Below are 18435 nucleotides of genomic sequence, written 5' to 3' on the forward strand. Positions count from 1 at the left end.
CACAATGGGAGGAAAAACAGTCAAGCTTCGTTCAGAATGAAACATCAAAGACATACAACATCTGTGGAAAATCTGGTTTACAAATACAAATGCATTGTTTACCTATTCCATGTAACTACAGAGAAGATGCATTTTTACCCTTTGCATACAGAGACTTAAGTCTTGTTTTGTTTTGGTTTGGTTTCAGGGTTGCTTGAAACTCTGGAAGTCCTGTGGCTCCGTACAGAGTCCCAAGGAGCACACCCACACACTTTGCTATAGTTTGTGGTCCCCAAGTCTCTTTATCTCCCACTTGGAGGAAGAGGCAGTGAAGGATCTGTCCACCATGCCCCAAAGCAGATCAAAACAGTACAGAAAGCCCTCCTCAGATGTGCCTGGGGCCTCCAGCATGTCAGCCTTTCTATGTGAGCTCTGCAAGGACTAGGAAAACTACCGGGGCCAGCCATGGGCTCTTGGCATCTTTCTACTGGGAGAGAGCCCTCTGAATTTATCATCAACTCTGAGCCCGTGGCAACAGCTTCCCCTCAACTTCTAGTCACCAGCAATCTATATATGCATCTGTCACCAAATTTGGAAAATGTTGGCCATTATTTCTACAGGTATTTTCTGCATTAATCTCTTCTTCTGCAACACCTGTGGCATGGCATGAATTTTAGACCTTTTGGTCCCCCACAGGCCTTGGAGATACTCTGTACATTCCTTTTTACAATTTTCTCTTCTTCAGATTGAACTTCTCCCTCCTTACCTTCAGATTCAGTGTGTCTTTCCTTTGCAATCACAGTGCTCCTGTTTGGCCCAATGTATGATTTTTAAAAATCTAGTCTATTTTAATATTCAATTCTAAAATTTCATTTTCCTTCTTATTGTTTGTACATCTCTCTGCACTCTCATTGTCCCACTGGTTTCAAAAATGTCTTCCCTCAGAAACTACAGTTGGTATAGCTGCATTAAAGCCATTTTCTGATAATTCCAACATCTATGTCATCATGAACATCTGTTGGTTATCTGTTGCCTTGAAAGTTGATCACATTTTCTGAGTCTTCAATTATTGGATAATTTAGAATTGTATCTGATTCATTTTTAATATTATAAGTTTATGAGTATTGTTTTAGTTCAGAATGGAAAGTCTATATCATTTTATGTGGGTGATGATTTCAAAGTCAGTTAATTTTTCAAAGCCTTGGTTACCCTTCTTTAGAGCAATCCTGCACATTTGCTATGCAGGGGTTAGTCAGGGACTTGGTCCAAAATGAATACTCAAAATATTTTTTCATTCATTTTCAGTTTTTAGTACAGCTTATTTCAAGCTGAATTGGAAATAATGGATTTTGAAGGTCTCTTACTCATTAAAAAATATCCTTTATATTAATCTCATCTCTGCACCAATTAGTACAGAGATAAGATTAATTCTGCAAAGTGACACATATGAGTTTTGCAGCAAGTTTTATTAAATGGGCAAAGAGAACATTTCTTACATGCTACCAATTCCATTTTTTTGCATTTACCATTTATTTTCTATATGATAGTTCATCTAATATCTTTATGGGTTATATTAATTTGATCATTTCCATTTGCCTATAAAATACATGTATATATCCTTTTGAGATTCAAAATCCTCCCCATGTTTGGCTTCATTTTCTTCCTCAGTTACAGCATATCTAATATTAAGTACAGTATAAAATTAAAAAATTTTAAACTAATCTTTTCTGCAGAGGCTACCACAGAGTGACTTAAGTATGAAAAATTATCTGTTAAATGTACTAAGGACACCTCTTCAGTCTTCAACATGTTGTAAATTAAGTCCCATTATAAAAACTTCCATATTGTAGTGTTGTACCTTCTGAAATTTATAGTTTTTTATGCTTCATAACTTCTCCTAATTAATGGTATAAACTTTTTTAAATGTTTGCCATTACAGATAGAATGGCTTAGAATAGTTTTCTAGTTTCTTTTTATTTTTAGAACTCATCAACACTACAAAGAAATGAGTTTTCAAACCATAAAAAGACATGGAGAAACCTTAAATGTGTATTACTAAGTGACAGTAGCCAATCTGGAAAGGCTACATACTGCATGATTCCAACTATCTGATATTCTGGAAAAGGAAATCTATAGAGACAATAAAAAGAATAGTGGTTCTGAAGGTGGAGCCAAGATGGCAGCATGAGTAGGACAGTGGGAATCTCCTCCCAAAAACATATATATTTTTGAAAATAGAACAAATACAAATAATCCTAAAAGAGAGACCACAAGACACAAGACAACAGCCAGACTACATCCACACCTGTGAGAGCACAGCACCTGGTGAAAGGGGTAAGAAACAAGCCCCGGCCTGGCAAGACCCGAGCATCCCTCACCCCAGCTCCCAGCGGGAGGAGAGGAGTCAGAGCAGGGAGGGAGAGGGAGCCCAGGACTGCTAAACACCCAGCCCTAGCCATCCGCACCAGAGCACAGACACAGTGCATGCGTGGAGGGCTGGAAACTAGGGAAACAGGACAGCAAGACCTCTGAGTGGGTCCCAAAGCTGATGCCCCTGTGACAAAGAAAAGCAAGTGCTTTTTGAAAGTCTTAAAGGGACAGGGATGCAACAGCTGGACGAAAACAACCCAGGTCACAGAACAACAGCTGGAAATTCCAGGGAAACCCAGGCACACTAACCCCCTGGGCAACAGCTCTGAGACCCCTCATGAGGTAAACAGCCAAACAGCCCCCAGTCCATTACCGCTCCAGGGAGCAGCCATAGCAGAGAAGCAGCCTGAGGCTGGCCACATGCTCAGTGAGAAAGCTTCCTCCATACCAGCCGGGCAAGATACAAAGACCCAGTCTACACACAATTGCCCAACACAAGCCACTAGGGGTCACAGTTGTCCCAGTAAAGAAAGGCCAGGAGCCATGTGGAAAGCTGATAGACACGTCAATAGCACTCCACTGCACCTATCAACATGAAAAGGCAAAAAAATTTGATCCAGACAAGACTAACCCGGACAGCGTTGGCATCTGCTACATCTTCCCCTGAGAAGGACCTGGGGAGACAGATTTAACCAGTCTTCCTGAAAAAGAATTCAAAACAAAAGTCATAACCATGCTGATGGACTTGCAGAGAAATATGCAAGAACTAAGGAAGAAGAATACAGAAATAAAACAAGCTCTGGAAGGACTTCAAAACAGAATGGATGAGATGCAAGAGACCATTAATGGACTAGAAGACAGAGAACAGGAATGCAGAGAAGCTGATGTGCAGAGAGATAAAAGGATCTCCAGGAATGAAAGAATTCTAAGAGAGCTGAGTGACCAATTGAAACAGAACAATATCCACATTATAGGGGTACCAGAAGAAGAAAAGAGAGAAAAAGGGATAGAAACTGTCTTTGAAGAAATAATTGCTGAAAACTTCCCCAATGGCCTCTCAGACCACAGAGGTACACAGAACTCCCATGACAAGGGTTCCAAGGAGGGCAACACCAAGACACATAATAATTAAAATGACAAAGATCAAAGACAAGGACAACGTATTAAAGGCAACCAGAGAGAGAAAGAAAAGGTCACCTACAAAGGAAAACCCAACAGGCTATCATCAGACTTCTCAATAGAAACCCTACAGGCCAGAAGAGAATGGCATGATATACTTAATGCAATGAAACATAAGGGCCTCGAACCAAGACTACTATATCCAGCACGATTATCATTTAAATATGAAGGAGGGATTAAACAATTCCCAGACAAGCAAAAGTTGAGGGAAGTTGCCTCCCACAAACCACCTCTACAGGGCATCCTACAGGGACTGCTCTAGATGGGGGCACTCCTAAAAAGAGCACAGAACAAAACACCCAACATATGAAGAAGGGAGGAGGAGGAATAAGAAGGGAGAGAAATAAAGAATCATCAGACCGTGTTTATAATAGCTCAATAAGCGAGTTAAGTTAGACAGTAAGATAGTAAAGAAGCCAACCCTGAACCTTTGGTAACCACAAACTTAAAGCCTGCAATGGCAATAAGTACATACCTTTCAATAATCACCCTAAATGTAAATGAACTGACTGCACCAATCAAAAGACACAGAGTAATAGAATGGATAAAAAAGCAAGATCCATCCATATGCTGCTTACAAGAGACTCACCTCAAACCCAAAGACATGCACAGACTTAAAGTCAAGGGATGGAAAAAGATTTTTCATGCAAACAACAGAGAGAAAAAACTAGGTGTTGCAATACTAGTATCAGACAGAACAGACTTCAAAATAAAGAAAGTAACAAGAGATAAAGAAGGACATTACATAATGATAAAGGGCTCAGTCCAACAAGAATATATAACCATTATAAATATATATGCACCCAATACAGGAGCACCAACATATGGGAAACAAATACTAACAGAACTAAAGGAGGAAATAGCATGCAATGCATTCATTCTGGGAGACTTCAACACACCACTCACTCCAAAGGACAGATCCACCAGACAGAAAATAAGTAAGGACACAGAGGCACTGAACAACACACTAGAACAGATGGACCTAATAGACATCTACAGAACTCTACACCCAAAAACAACAGGATACATATTCTTCTCAAGTGCACATAGAACATTCTCCAGAATAGATCACATACTAGGCCACAAAAAGAGTCTCAGTAAATTCCAAAAGACTGAAATTCTACCAACCAACTTTTTAGACCACAAAGGCATAAAACTAGAAATAAACTGTACAAAGAAAGCAAAAAGGCTCACAAACACATGGAGGCATAACAACACTCTCCTAAATAATCAATGGAATGACCAAATCAAAATGGTGATCCAGCAATATATGGAAACAAACAACAACAACAACACAGAGCCCCAACTACTGTGGGATACAGCAAAAGCAGTCTTAAGAGGAAAGTATATCACAATCCAGGCATATTTAAAGAAGGAAGAACAATCCCAAATGAATGGTCTAATGTCACAATTATCAAAATTGGAAAAAGAAGAACACAGGGGGCCTAAGGTCAGCAGAAGGAGAGACATAATCAAGATCAGAGAAGAAATAAATAAAATTGAGAAGAATAAAACAATAGCAAAAATCAATGAAACCAAGAGCTGGTTCTTTGACAAAATATACAAAATAGATAAGCCTCTAGCCAGACTTATTAAGAGGAAAAAAGAGTCAACACAAATCAACAGAATCAGAAATGAGAAAGGAAACATCACGACGGACCCCACAGAAATACAAAGAATTATTAGAGGGTACTATGAAAACCTATATGCTAACAAGCTGGGAAACCTAGGAGAAATGGACAACTTCCTAGAAAAATACAACCTTCCAAGACTGACCCAGAAAGAAACAGAAAATGTAAACAGACGAATTACCAGCAATGAAATTGAAGCAATAATAAAAAAAAAACTACCAAAGAACAAAACCCCCGGGCCAGATGGATTTACCTCGGAATTTTATCAGACATACAGAGAAGACATAATACACATTCTCCTTAAAGTTTTCCAAAAAATAGAAGAGGAGGGAATACTCCCAAACTCATTCTATGAAGCCAACATCACCCTAATACCAAAACCAGGCAAAGATCCCACGAAAAAAGAAAACTACAGACCAATATCCCTGATGAACGTAGATGCAAAAATACTCAACAAAATATTAGCAAACCGAATTCAAAAATACATCAAAAGGATCGTACACCATGACCAAGTGGGATTCATCCCAGGGATGCAAGGATGGTACAACATTAGAAAATCCATCAACATCATCCACCACATCAACAAAAAGAAAGACAAAAACCACATGATCATCTCCATAAATGCTGAAAAAGCATTCGATAAAATTCAACATCCATTCATGATAAAAACTCTCAACAAAATGGGTATAGATGGCAAGTACCTCAACATAATAAAGGCCATATATGATAAACCCACAGCCAACATCATACTGAACAGTGAAAAGCTGAAAGATTTTCCTCTGAGATCAGGAACTAGACAGGGATGCCCACTATCTCCACTGTTATTCAACATAGTACTGGAGGTCCTAGCCATGGCAATTAGACAAAACAAAGAAATACAAGGAATCCAGATTGGTAAAGAAGAAGTTAAACTGTCAGTGTTTGCAGATGACATGATATTGTACATAAAAAGCCCTAAAGACTCCACTCCAAAACTACTAGAGCTAATATTGGAATTCAGCAAAGTTGCAGGATACAAAATTAACACACAGAAATCTGTGGCTTTCCTATACACTAACAATAAACTAATAGAAAGAGAAATCAGGAAGACAATTCCATTCACAATAGCATCACAAAGAATAAAATACCTAGGAATAAACCTAACCAAGGAAGTGAAAGACCTATACTCTGAAAACTATAAGACACTCTTAAGAGAAATTAAAGAGTTCACTAACAAATGGAAACTCATCCCATGCTCCTGGCTAGGAAGAATTAATATCGTCAAAATGGCCATCCTGCCCAAAGCAATATACAGATTCGATGCAATACCTATCAAATTACCAACAGCTTTCTTCAATGAACTGGAAGAAATAGTTCAAAAATTGATATGGAAACACCAAAGATCCCGAATAGCTAAAGCAATCCGGAGAAGGAAGAATAAAGTGTGTGTGGGGGGGATCTCACTCCCCAACTTCAAGCTCTACTACAAAGCCACAGTAATCAAGACAATTTGGTACTGGCACAAGAACAGAGCCACCAACAAATGGAACAGAATAGAGACTCCAAACACTAACCCAAACATATATGGTCAACTAATATTCTATAATCACTTGATGTAATTATACTTACATCCTAACAGTTAGGACTTACATCCTAACTGCCTTGATGTCCTATTCTATAATTCTATAAAGGGGCCATGGACATACAATGGGGAAATAACAGTCTCTTCAACAGATGGTGCTGGCAAAACTGGACAGCTACATGTAAGAGAATGTAACTGGATCACTGTCTAACCCCATATACAAAAGTAAATTTGAAATGGATCAAAGATTTGAATGTAAGTCATGAAAGCATAAAACTCTCAGAAAAAAACATAGGCAAAAATCTCTTAGACATAAACATGAGTGACCTCTTCTTGAACATATCTCCCCAGGCAAGGGAAACAAATGCAGAAATGAACAAATGGGACTATATCAAGCTGAAAAGCTTCTGTACAGCAAAGGACACCATCAATAGAACAAAAAGGCACCCTACAGTATGGAAGAATATATTCAAAAATGACATATCTGATAAAGGGTTGACATCCAAAATATATGAAGAGCTCACACACCTCAACAAACAAAAAGCAAATAATCCAATTAAAAAATGGGCAGAGGAGCCTAATAGTTCTCTAAAGAAGAAATTCAGATGGCCAACAGACACATGAAAAGATGCTCCACATCGCTTGTCATCAGAGAAATGCAAATTAAAACCACAATGAGATATCACCTCACACCAGTAAGGATGGCTGCCATCCGAAAGACAAACAACAAAATTGTTGGCAAGGTTGTGGAGAAAGGGGAACCCTCCTACACTGCTGGTGAGAATGTAAATTATTTCAACCATTATGGAAAGCAGTATGGAGGTTCCTCAAAATGCTCAAAATAAAAATACAATTTGACCCAGGAATTTCACTTCTAGGAATTTACCTTACGAATGCAGCACTCTAGTTTGAAAAAGACAGATGCACCCCTATGTTTATCGCTGCACTATTTACAATAGCCAAGATATGGAAGCAACCTAAATGTCCATCAGTAAATGATTGGATAAAAAGATGTGGTACATATACACAATGGAATATTACACAGCCCTAAGAAAAAAACAAGTCCTACCATTTGCAACAACATGGAAGGAGCTAGAGGGTATTATGCTCAGTGAAATAAGCCAGGTGGAGAAAGACAAGTACCAAATGATCTCACTCATATGTGGAGTATAAGAACAAAAGAAAACTGAAGGAACAAAACAGCAGCAGAAGCACAGAACCCAAGAATGGACCAAAGGGAAAGGGACTGGGTAGGATGGGTGGGAAGGGAGGGAAGAAAAGAAAGGGGGCATTGCAATTAGCATGTATAGTGTTTGGGGGGGGCACAGGGAGGGCTGTGCAACACAGATTAGACAAGTAGTGATTCTACAGCATCTTACTATGTTGAAGGACAGTGACAGTGAACTTGGTGACAAGTAGTGATTTTACAGCATCTTACTATGTTGATGGACAGTGACTGTGAATGGGGATGTGGGGGGTACTTGGTGAAGGGGGGAGCCTAGTAAACATAATGTCCTTCATGTAATTATAGAATAATGATACCAAAATAAAAATAATCAAACAAACAAACAAATAAATAAATAAATAAATAAATAAATAAATAAGTGTAGTGTCTTATTGAGTTGTAATAATAGTATGATCTGCCTGAGCTGGTGATCCATGTCCCTGCCGTGAGCCTTTTCCCTATAGTGGGGAAAATTCAATAAATGTTGGAGCTGTGTGGAATCACAAGGTGTTCTCAAACCCACTATACACATGCACCTCACATATAACTTACATGTGTTCATGTTACATGTTACTGTTTGGATAAGACAGTTAGGTTAACATGTTGTGTGGGACAGGAAGGTTCTAAGCCTGGTTCAGGTAATGCCTTATTCTCACCCTTGGGGAGATTTAGTAATGTGGTTACTCTATATACATAAAGTAACTTCCTTTTGTTTAATCCACATCATTGGTTCTCAAGTTTTGATATAAAGTGCAAGATAAAAATTGAAGTTGATGACAGAGTTTGTGTTGGGTGAAAGGGTTCCCCCCCGGCAGTGGTTTGCTCTGTGTCGGACAGCTACGGAACCCTGTGTGACTTACATCCTAACTGCCATACTGGTGTACTTAGGCACTGGCCAGGCCAGTGAGTGAGTGATTGCGGAGAGAGCCTCTCCAGTCACTTGTTCTATATATTGACTTGATTCTTGGCTGTCATCACTTTAAACACTGGCAGCAGAGTTCCAGGGAGAAGGAAACATCCTGAAAGTACAGATCCCCCCAAATCTGCCAAGATGTCAGGAGGCACGCATCAACTATATTCTCTGAACTTTCGGTATCTAGAAATTGTCCTCTAAAGAAAAAAGGTGAGAGGATTCTTACTTATGGAAGAGAAAGGGAAGGAAGGCAGAAGGGAGGGAGGAAAAGGTGTGCGTGCACTGGCCTTTCTAAGGCATCAGATCATCTGAGGGCCGAGAAGAGGTTCCTGTGAATACGTCCTTGTCTCTGTGGCTTAGGACCTGTGTTCCCCACATCATGCCGCTCTGGGTTACTGTATCACAGATGTAGTGACAGACTACTATAATTTTTTTATAATCTGGCTTTCCTGAATTCATTACATAGTATGAGAAAACATTCTCATTGTTTATTTAATGAATGGGTAAATGCGCAAACACCAAGCATGGTCCACATCTATCATTTTCACTTAATTTTTCCACAAAACAAGCTCAGCAGCATGGACGTGAGGCAGTGGGCCTAACCCAAGGCAAGAAGACAGGGGAAGCTGCTGCTGCATCAGAGGATGTCTGCTGCATCCCTTCTGAGAGGAGCTTCCTGGCGCTGGTGAGAAGGGACTATTGAATGGGATGCAAAGGACAGTGGGGATGAGGGCAGAGCCCAGAGAAGAGCCAAGTGATTCTGCTCATCAGCTAATACAATGACAGGGCACAGAGGAGGACTTCATGCCTATGCCTGGTTGGGGCATGTGTCCTGGCCACTCATTTCCCGCTGCAGAAAACTTAGTCACATGGACAGAACTACTGTAGCTCCAGGGGGAAGGGTGTTCCGGCCCAGGGCCGAGAACCCCTCTGAAAGTCCAGGAAGAGGGTAGGTTGGGAGAAAGGCTTTTATTCTTTACAGTCACTGGCGGCTCACACTCTCCAGCCTGGCACACACTCTGCTTCCCACCTGCCCCTTCTGGCAGGAACTCTGTGGGCGGGTCCTTGGTGACTGGCAGGCGCCAGACCAGTTACATGCCAGGAACAGAGGGGAAGGGAGAATGGCTGTTTTCTCTCCACCCCTTGTCCCAGAGGCTGCAGGAGGCCACAGCAGGAAACACCTATTGATATGTAAACGCACTAAGGCCAGGTGGGAGATTCTGGAAATTCTGCCATTTACCCAACAACTACCTACAAGGGAAGCTGATAAATAAAATCTAATAGTATGTCAGTTAGAAAGGAGTCAGCGACGAATCTCTGCTCCACTTACAAAGACATACTTTGTGCAAGTCCAGTCACTCATAATTTATGTGGGCATAATCAGTATTACCACACATTTAAAATTTTCAAAAGGAAATCATATTATGCTATCCATATAAATGGAGGCTATCTGGGTTCACTGAATTCATTCCATAGTAGAGTCTTACTGTTTATTTAATGGATGGGGAAATGCACAAACACCCAGCATGGACCACATCTATCATTTTTTATTTAATTTTTCCACTAAACACAAGCTCAACAGCATGGACACGAGGCAGTGGGCCTAACCCAAGGCAAGAAGACAGCGGAAGCTGCTGCTGCGTCAGAGTGCGTCTGCTATGTCCCTTGTAAGGACGATCTTCCTGGCGCTGGTGAGAAGGGACTATTGAATGGGATGTGAAGGACAGTAGGGATCTAGGCAGAGCCCAGATATGAGCTGAATGATTCTGTTCATCGGTCAGCACAAGGCGGCAGACATACAGAAAGAAACTCAAAGTGCTTCTCCATCTTCGTTAATATAATCCAGCACAGAAGTAGTGAATTCCAATGGAAAAATACTTAGAAGTCTCCCTGAGCTTGCTGCAGTCCAAGGGGAGAGCAGTGAGTTATTTGAGGAAGTGGTGGAAGAGGGCCTAAGGGGATGAGTTGTATCAGAGAAACATGGAAGAGCATGTCGGCATGAACTGGGCAAGGACAGGTTATCCCCATGTGCACACTGGGACCGCTGTGAGTGAGGTAGTGGGCTGTGCTGATAACAGTGTGGGAATTCAATTACCACCTCTTCCCTCAGGTTGGCACCAACTCTCTCTCTCACACACACACACACACACCCTATATTCCTTCATACCAGATACAGCCCCATTATTCCTTCCTTTCACTTTTACTCTCATGCACACATGCCTTCATTCCAGATGCGTCTTTCCCATTCTCTACGAGCATTACACAGATACACACACACTTGAACCTTCCCTCCTCATGTAATCATTCTCAGACTCTGCTGTCTACACACTAACCCATAAATAATGTACACCCTTTCACACAGGTAACTTGTTCTAGAACCCTCATTAGAGCCAGCCTAAGCGCTCAAAAACTCATACGCCCTGAAGGGAATGCACTTTCATATACAGTCTTTCTTTTCCGCATATCACTTCACCCACAAAACCTTCAGCCCAAAGCCTTCAGCCCTTCGGAGAGCTGCACTTTTGGGAAGCTCAAGCACGCTTCCTCTAACATGCTCTGTCTGACTGTTTCACCCTGTTCACGTGTATTGACGCACCACACACACACGTACACTGTCATTCACCACCCCCTTACCAATGTCAGAAACACTCACCAGGTATGTCCCAGAACATACATAGACCTCCACACCTGAATCCCACATAATCACACCACACACATACCGCAGATAAACAGTGTCCCACAGCATTCTGTGATTTCACATATGTGTGCACTTCCAGGCCATGTGCCCACATAGGAATATTCTCATGACCATCTCAACTCCTGCAGACTTCACACACTTATTCTAGTTTTCTCATGTCTGAAATTTCCTTTTCTAGGAGGAGGAATCCCTCATTTGCATCAGGATATTCCTCGTACGGAGCCTCTTGAGATGACTCAACCCCAGGTCTGGGAGGAACAGGAAGCTTCCTCCCTCTCTAGCGGAGACTCCTTTCCACCATACCTGGGAAGGGCACGCGTCAAGAAGATTTACTACAGGCGTGTCCAGATGAAAAGCTGTGTGCCTGTGTCATGGGATGAGGTGGAAGTCTATGAGCCCGCCTCAAAGAAGACCAAAAGAGAAAAGTTGGCTTATTCTGAAGTGGCTGAAGAGGCCTCACAAACATAGAGGCTCTTGTCTACCCTGGAACGCATGGATGTCAGCGACGACAGCGAAGCCCCACAGGAGAGGGAGCAGCCTGGCAGTGCGGCGGAGCCTCCAACCCAGGAGAGGGAGCAGCCTGGCAGTGCGGGGGAGCCCCCAGCCCAGGAGAGGGAGCAGCCTGGCAGTGCGGCGGAGCCTCCAGCCCAGGAGAGGGAGCAGCCTGGCAGTGTGGGGGAGCCTCCAGCCCAGGAGGGGGAGCAGCCTGGCAGTGTGGGGGAGCCTCCAGCCCAGGAGGGGGAGCAGCCTGGCAGTGGGGGGGAGCCTCCAGCCCAGGAGAGGGAGCAGCCTGGCAGTGCGGGGGGGGCCTCCAGCTCAGGAGGGGGAGCAGCCTGGCAGTGCAGGAGGGCTTCCAGCTCAGGAGGAGTGCCCCAGAGCCAAGACGCCTGAGGGGCAAGTGGCCCTGGACAGCGGCTTCATGTGCCTGAACTGCTGCCAAGTTTTCCCCAGCTTGAAGCTCCTGCAGAACCACGTGCACAATGCACTCCGGGAGGGCTTCAGCTGCCAGGTTTTCCATCATGTCTTCTCCCGGCTGAACAGAAAGTATAAGGAAAAAGAGGACGAGGAGGAGGACGAGGAGAGGACGAGAAGGAGGAGGAGGAGAGGACGAGGAAGAGGAGGAGGAGAGGACAAGGAAGAGGACAAGAAGAGGAGGAGGAGGGGGACGAGGAGAGGACGAGGAGGAGGAGGAGGAGGGGGAGAGGAGCTGCCTTTCTCATTGAATGGATCCCCTTCTGTATTGGTTCCTTCAGAGCAACCTAGACCTACTGGCCTGAAGATTTCAAATGAAGGCGTCCGACACAGCCCTGCAGTCTGACGAGAGCGCTGCACTTCTCGTGAGCACCACAGCAACAGGCAGGGCTGGCCTGGCCTGGCCTGAGCCTCTGGAGCTGTTCCCTGTTATCCCGGGAACATGTGGTGGCCGGCTCTGGAGAAGATAGCCACACACAGCCAGGCGGAGCCCACAAAATGCTGGGAGTGCTACACATGCAGGAGACCCGTGGAAAGAAGTTCCTGCTCCTGCTCGTCCCTGGCAGGGAGGCAGGGGACACTGCTGAGTTCCACTTCTGTGTTCTCAAGTCTCTTCATACATACCTGTGTTGGGCCAACCTGTGCTAATAGCTTATCTTTTGTCTGCAACTCAAATTAAGGTCTATGAGCCACTACTACTGGACTGATTTTCAGCTCCTCTCTTTTGAAGGACTTGGCTGTTTTAGCTGTTACTTTAACTAAGCATCATTACTAACCCTTCAATAAATCTTTGTTTCGTCTCAATTAGCCTGAGTCATTTACTATTGTTTGTAATCTAACATATCTTCATGGATATGCAAATTAGCTTTAACATTTCTTCCTTTTTAATCACTGAAATGGTATAGCCTAGAAAGGAGTAGCACACAATATTCCTCTGAGTTTATACTGAAGCAGTAAGGGGCATATACTTATACTCAGTATGTATACTATGTTCTTGATTAATTAGGAAGCTGTGTTGAAAAGGTTTACATACGTATACAAAATAATTAGACTTCAGTAGAGTAGAACGAGGCTTCAATTCTTTACCAACTCTTAGCAGCTTTGCACACATTGGGTCAGTGCCTTCATCTTCAAAGAGGAGATCGGGTTACCTAAAGTAACAGGGATTGTGAAGGTAACAGACACAGGTTAAAGCACCTAGTACACTGTGTGGCATAAATGGAGGCTCAAAATAATTTCTCATTCATTTTTGAGATTTGTTTTCCATGCCTCCGATAATCAGCAGTTTGATTATGTGTCTGGGTAGGCTTTATAATTTTTTTTAGTTTCTATTATTAAGATTTGCCGAGCTTTAAAAAGAAAGCAAACTCTTCTAAATGTTGATATAAACTCACAAGAGGTTGCAAAAGCAGTCCAGGGTGGTCCCATCTACCCATTATGCAGCCACCCCCAACATGATCACAGTGCATTATCCAAACAAGGAAGACGATTGGAACAAGCCAGACTACAGACCTTCCTCAGATTTCACTACGTTAGCACGTGTCATTCTTCTTATGTTTTCAAGTATAATTCTATGGCATTTTCTCCTATGTGTAGATTTATATGCCCATCACTGCAATCAAGATACAGAGATGTTCTGTTTCCTCAAAGCAAACCCCTCACGTGGCTCTTGATAGTCAATCCCATCTATCCTTCCTTTCCCTAACTCCTGCTGACCACTCTCCATCTCTCTCTACTTTCTTTTCAGGTCAAGAACTTTATATAAATGGAATCATTTAGTATATAAACTTTTGAGATTTTTACATTTTTTATTTCAAACATAATTCCCTTAAAACTCAGCCAAGTCATTGCATATATTAATAGTCTATTACTTTTACTACTCAGTATTACATTTCGGGATGTAGAACAGTTCAGTGTATTGTACATTCACAAGGGCATTATGCTGTTTCACATTACTGCTGACTATAGGTTAAGCTTCTATGACGTTAGTGTCGAGGTTTTTGTGATAACTTGTTTTCATCTTTCTCATATAAATGCCTAAGAGTGTTAGTGTTTGATCATATGGCAAGAGTATACCTCCTTTAAAAACTGCTCACCAGTTTCCATAGTGGCCTTACCATTTTTGCATTTCCACTGATCTATGAGTAATTCTGTTTCCCTGCATCCTCACCAGTATTTGATAGTGTTAAGTATTTTTAAGCCATATTAACAGATACACAGTAGTCTCTTGTGGTTTTAACTTGCATTTCCCTAATGATTAGGGTTGCTAAACATCTTTTCCTGTTATCATTTGCATATTTCTCTTGTGAGTTGTCTGTGTAAGCTTTTTGCCTATCTTTTAGTAGGGTTCTTATTATTGAGAGAGTCCTTTATATGTTCTAGATATTATATATGTATATCTGTATTGAGCTCCACAACTTGGGGTGAGGGGAGGAAATTTATGAATCTCATACTGTTTTACACATTCTAACAAATATATATGACTTTTGGAACTTAAAAATAAAGTTAGTTAAAGATAATAAATATTTTATTTTTTAAAAAATTATAGCAAATTTACAGATACTGGATCAAATTTATTGCTAACAATCACTGCATACAACACTTAAGGTAGATTGAACTAAAAGCTCCAATTTATAAGGGAGTTAAGAAAGAGGATGATAGTTTAACCATCCTAAGTCACACAGTTTGTATGTGGTTTCAGTAGTAGCCTTTCTCATTTATTTGCATAATTGAAATATAGGACATTTTCTAAGAAGTAGAATAGCTGTGTCTGAAGTTTACTCCTCTTAATTTTCAGTTATTGGCAAATTGCCCTCTAAAATTATTTCCTTTTATACACCCACCATCAAGGACTGCTTGCCCATATTCTTACCAACATGGATTATCAGTCTTTAATTTACTAAACTCAAAGGTGAAGAACACACTTTATTCTTCAAAGTTTCATTGCATTTATCTTAGGTTGAGCATTCTTTCAGATGTGTGTGGTCCATTTACAATTTATTGCTGAAGACCAATTTCAAGGGAAGAATTACAAACTATTAAAGACACAAATGTTTTCCCTCCATTCCTGGAAGGATGACTTCATCTGTGAGATTGTATCTTTGATGACTGAGTAGGGTAAAATATCATGACTGATCCTATGAACTGTACTGCTGAAACCTATCATCTAAATATTTTGGTGATTATTATTGACTGGGAATAGTTGTGACTTGAAGAAAAAATAACCTCGAGGCAACATGAATATTCTAATCCAAAGTTGTAGATCTTACTTCTGAAAAGAAACCAACAGTCAGAGACTGTCTTGTATCTCCCTTTTTATTTTTCTCTAAATGTCCTGAAATGCTGTCTTGTGTTTCATCTCTGCTTCTGAGGAGCAGTATCACCATGCGCTCATTGCTTAACCTCTTGAGGCTTGATCTTCTAATATGCAAAATAGGGATAATGATAGTTCCTATTAGAGGACTGAAATAACAGAGGAAGATAATGCTTTAAGGTGTTTGTCACATTAGATATTATCAATAAATGTTGCTATGATCAAAGCTAGACAAGCCAATTTATATCAATGGAAGGTCTATAAGGATCTGCCTTCATCCAAGATAAAATTCGCAATGAAAGGTAGAACATGGTGAAATTGCAACAACCTAATCTGAATTTAAATGAAAATGGAGGCTTAATATTCCTCCTTCATATCGGTGTTACCCATTCCTGATCTGTCAGAGAATCTGACTAGAAATTCTGTGGAGAAACGATTTCATTGTACAACAAAACATTACATGGTAAGGGTGGGTTAATAAAATTCGATATGAAAGTAAGTTATAATTTTATTTATGAAATATTTTAACTCAATTTCTTGTCCAAAACTTTTTTCATTGTGCTAAGAACACTTAACCAGGGCTCTAACCTCTTAGATTTTTAAGAGCACCTATACAGAGCAACTACAGCACTGTTAAGTATACGCAAATACCATACAGCAGGTATGTAGACTTGCTCATCTTGTATAAAATGAAACTTTATACTTGCTGAATGGCAACTTCCCATGTCTCCCTTCCCTCAGCCATTCCGCTCTCTGCTTCTATGAGTTTGACTATGTTAGATATTTCATATAACTGGAGTCGAGTGGTGTCATTCTGTAACTGACATTTCACGTAGTATAATGTCTTACAGGTCCATCTACTTCGTCACAGATAGCATTACTTCTTCTTTAATAATGTTTGCAATGAACATGGGAGTGCAGCTGTCTCTTTGAGATTTTGATTTCAGTTCTGTGGGAGAGGGAATGTTGGATCACATGACAGTTCTATTTTTGATTCCTTGAGTAAACTCTTTACATTCCCATTCAACAAAGTACAAGGGTTCTAATATTTCAACATCCTCACCAACACTTGCTATCTTTTGTGTTTTGATAAATCCATCCTAACAGATATGTATTATCTGTTAGATAGATATTGTGGTTTCATAGTGGTTTTCATCTTGGTTTCCCTGAGGAGTAGTGATGTTGAGCATCTTTTTATATACTTGCTGACCCTTTGTGTGCCGTCGTTAGAGAAATGTCAATTCAAGTACTTGGTCCATTTTTTATTCAGGTTTTTTTTTTTTTTTTTGCTAATGAACTATAGTGTTCTTTAAATGTTTCCTTAGCAAATACATGATTTAGAAGAATCTCCTCCCATTCCACAGGTTCCCATTTCACTTTGTTGACTGTTTGCTCTGCAGTGTAGCAGCTTTTTAGTTTGATGAAGTCCCATTTGTCTACTTCGCTTTCGCTGCTTCTGCTTTTGGTATCATATCCAGAAAACCATTGCCAAGACCACTGTAAAGCTTTTCTCCTGTTTTCTTGTAGAAGTCTTACAGTTCCAAGTCTTACATTTAAGTCTTTAATCCATTTTGGGTTTACTTTGAATGTGGTGTTAAGGATCCAACTCAGGAAATACATGATATAGAAGATAGAAAAAAGTTTTAGAAAAGTGAATGAGTTTTTTTGAAAAGAAAATTGGCAAATCTTTAGCTAGACTAAGAAAACAGGGAGCACACTCAAATAAATAAAATCAGAAATGAAGAGGAGGCATTATAACTGCTGCTAGAGAAATAAAAGGATTATAAGAGGCTACTATGAACTATTATACACCAATGAATTTGATAACCTAGAAGAAACAAGTAAATTCCCATAAATATAGCCTACCAAGACTGAATCAAGAAGAAATATAAATTTGGAACAGACCAATAACGACCAAAGGAGATCAAATCAGTAATTAAAAGTTTCCCAATAAAGAAAAGCCAGTACCAGATGGCATCACTGGCAAATTTTACCAAACTTCTAAAGAATTGTTGTTCTTTCTCAAACTCTTTCAAAACATCAGAGGAATGAACATTCGTAAAATTTTATGAGACCAGCACTACCCTGCTACCAAAGATAAAGACAGACACCACAAGAAAATTTCAAGCTGATATCTCTGATGAACAGAAATGCAAAATTCTTAAGAGAGTATGACCAAACTGAATTCCACAGCATATTAAGGGAATCATATGCCATGACCAAGTGGGATTTATCCTTGGGATGCAAGGATGGTTCAAGGTACACAAATTCATTTGTGTATAGTTTACTCATGAAAACCTCATTTAAATTAAGAAAGGGGTTGTTATTATTAATTACTCATTGAAAAATCACAGGCTCTCCCTTTTCCAGCAGCCTAAGGAAGTTTTCCAATTCCTCTTGGACTCGGTAGACTGAGGAGGCAATATCACTTTATCAGCTCAGCTATGACCAAGATGGGTGGGTCTTCAGGCCAGGATCTGAGCTCCTCTGGCGGCATGAGAAGGCCTTTCAAGGACTTTGATACATGTTTCTAGATCCTAATTGTCATGAATTCAATCTTCTAAACATTGATTGGTCTGAGTCCAGGCCTGAGT

At 40.7% G+C, this 18435-nt stretch overlaps 1 long non-coding RNA gene across 1 annotated transcript in view; it reads right to left on the reverse strand.

Annotated features, from left to right (window-relative positions):
* LOC118972708 (uncharacterized) overlaps positions 1–18435 on the reverse strand; it is a 350716-nt gene that overhangs the window by 40124 nt on the left and 292157 nt on the right. The window lies entirely within an intron of this gene.

Source organism: Manis javanica, chromosome 14 (genome assembly GCF_040802235.1).
Source record: "Manis javanica isolate MJ-LG chromosome 14, MJ_LKY, whole genome shotgun sequence".
In the NCBI taxonomy this organism is placed as follows: domain Eukaryota; kingdom Metazoa; phylum Chordata; class Mammalia; order Pholidota; family Manidae; genus Manis; species Manis javanica.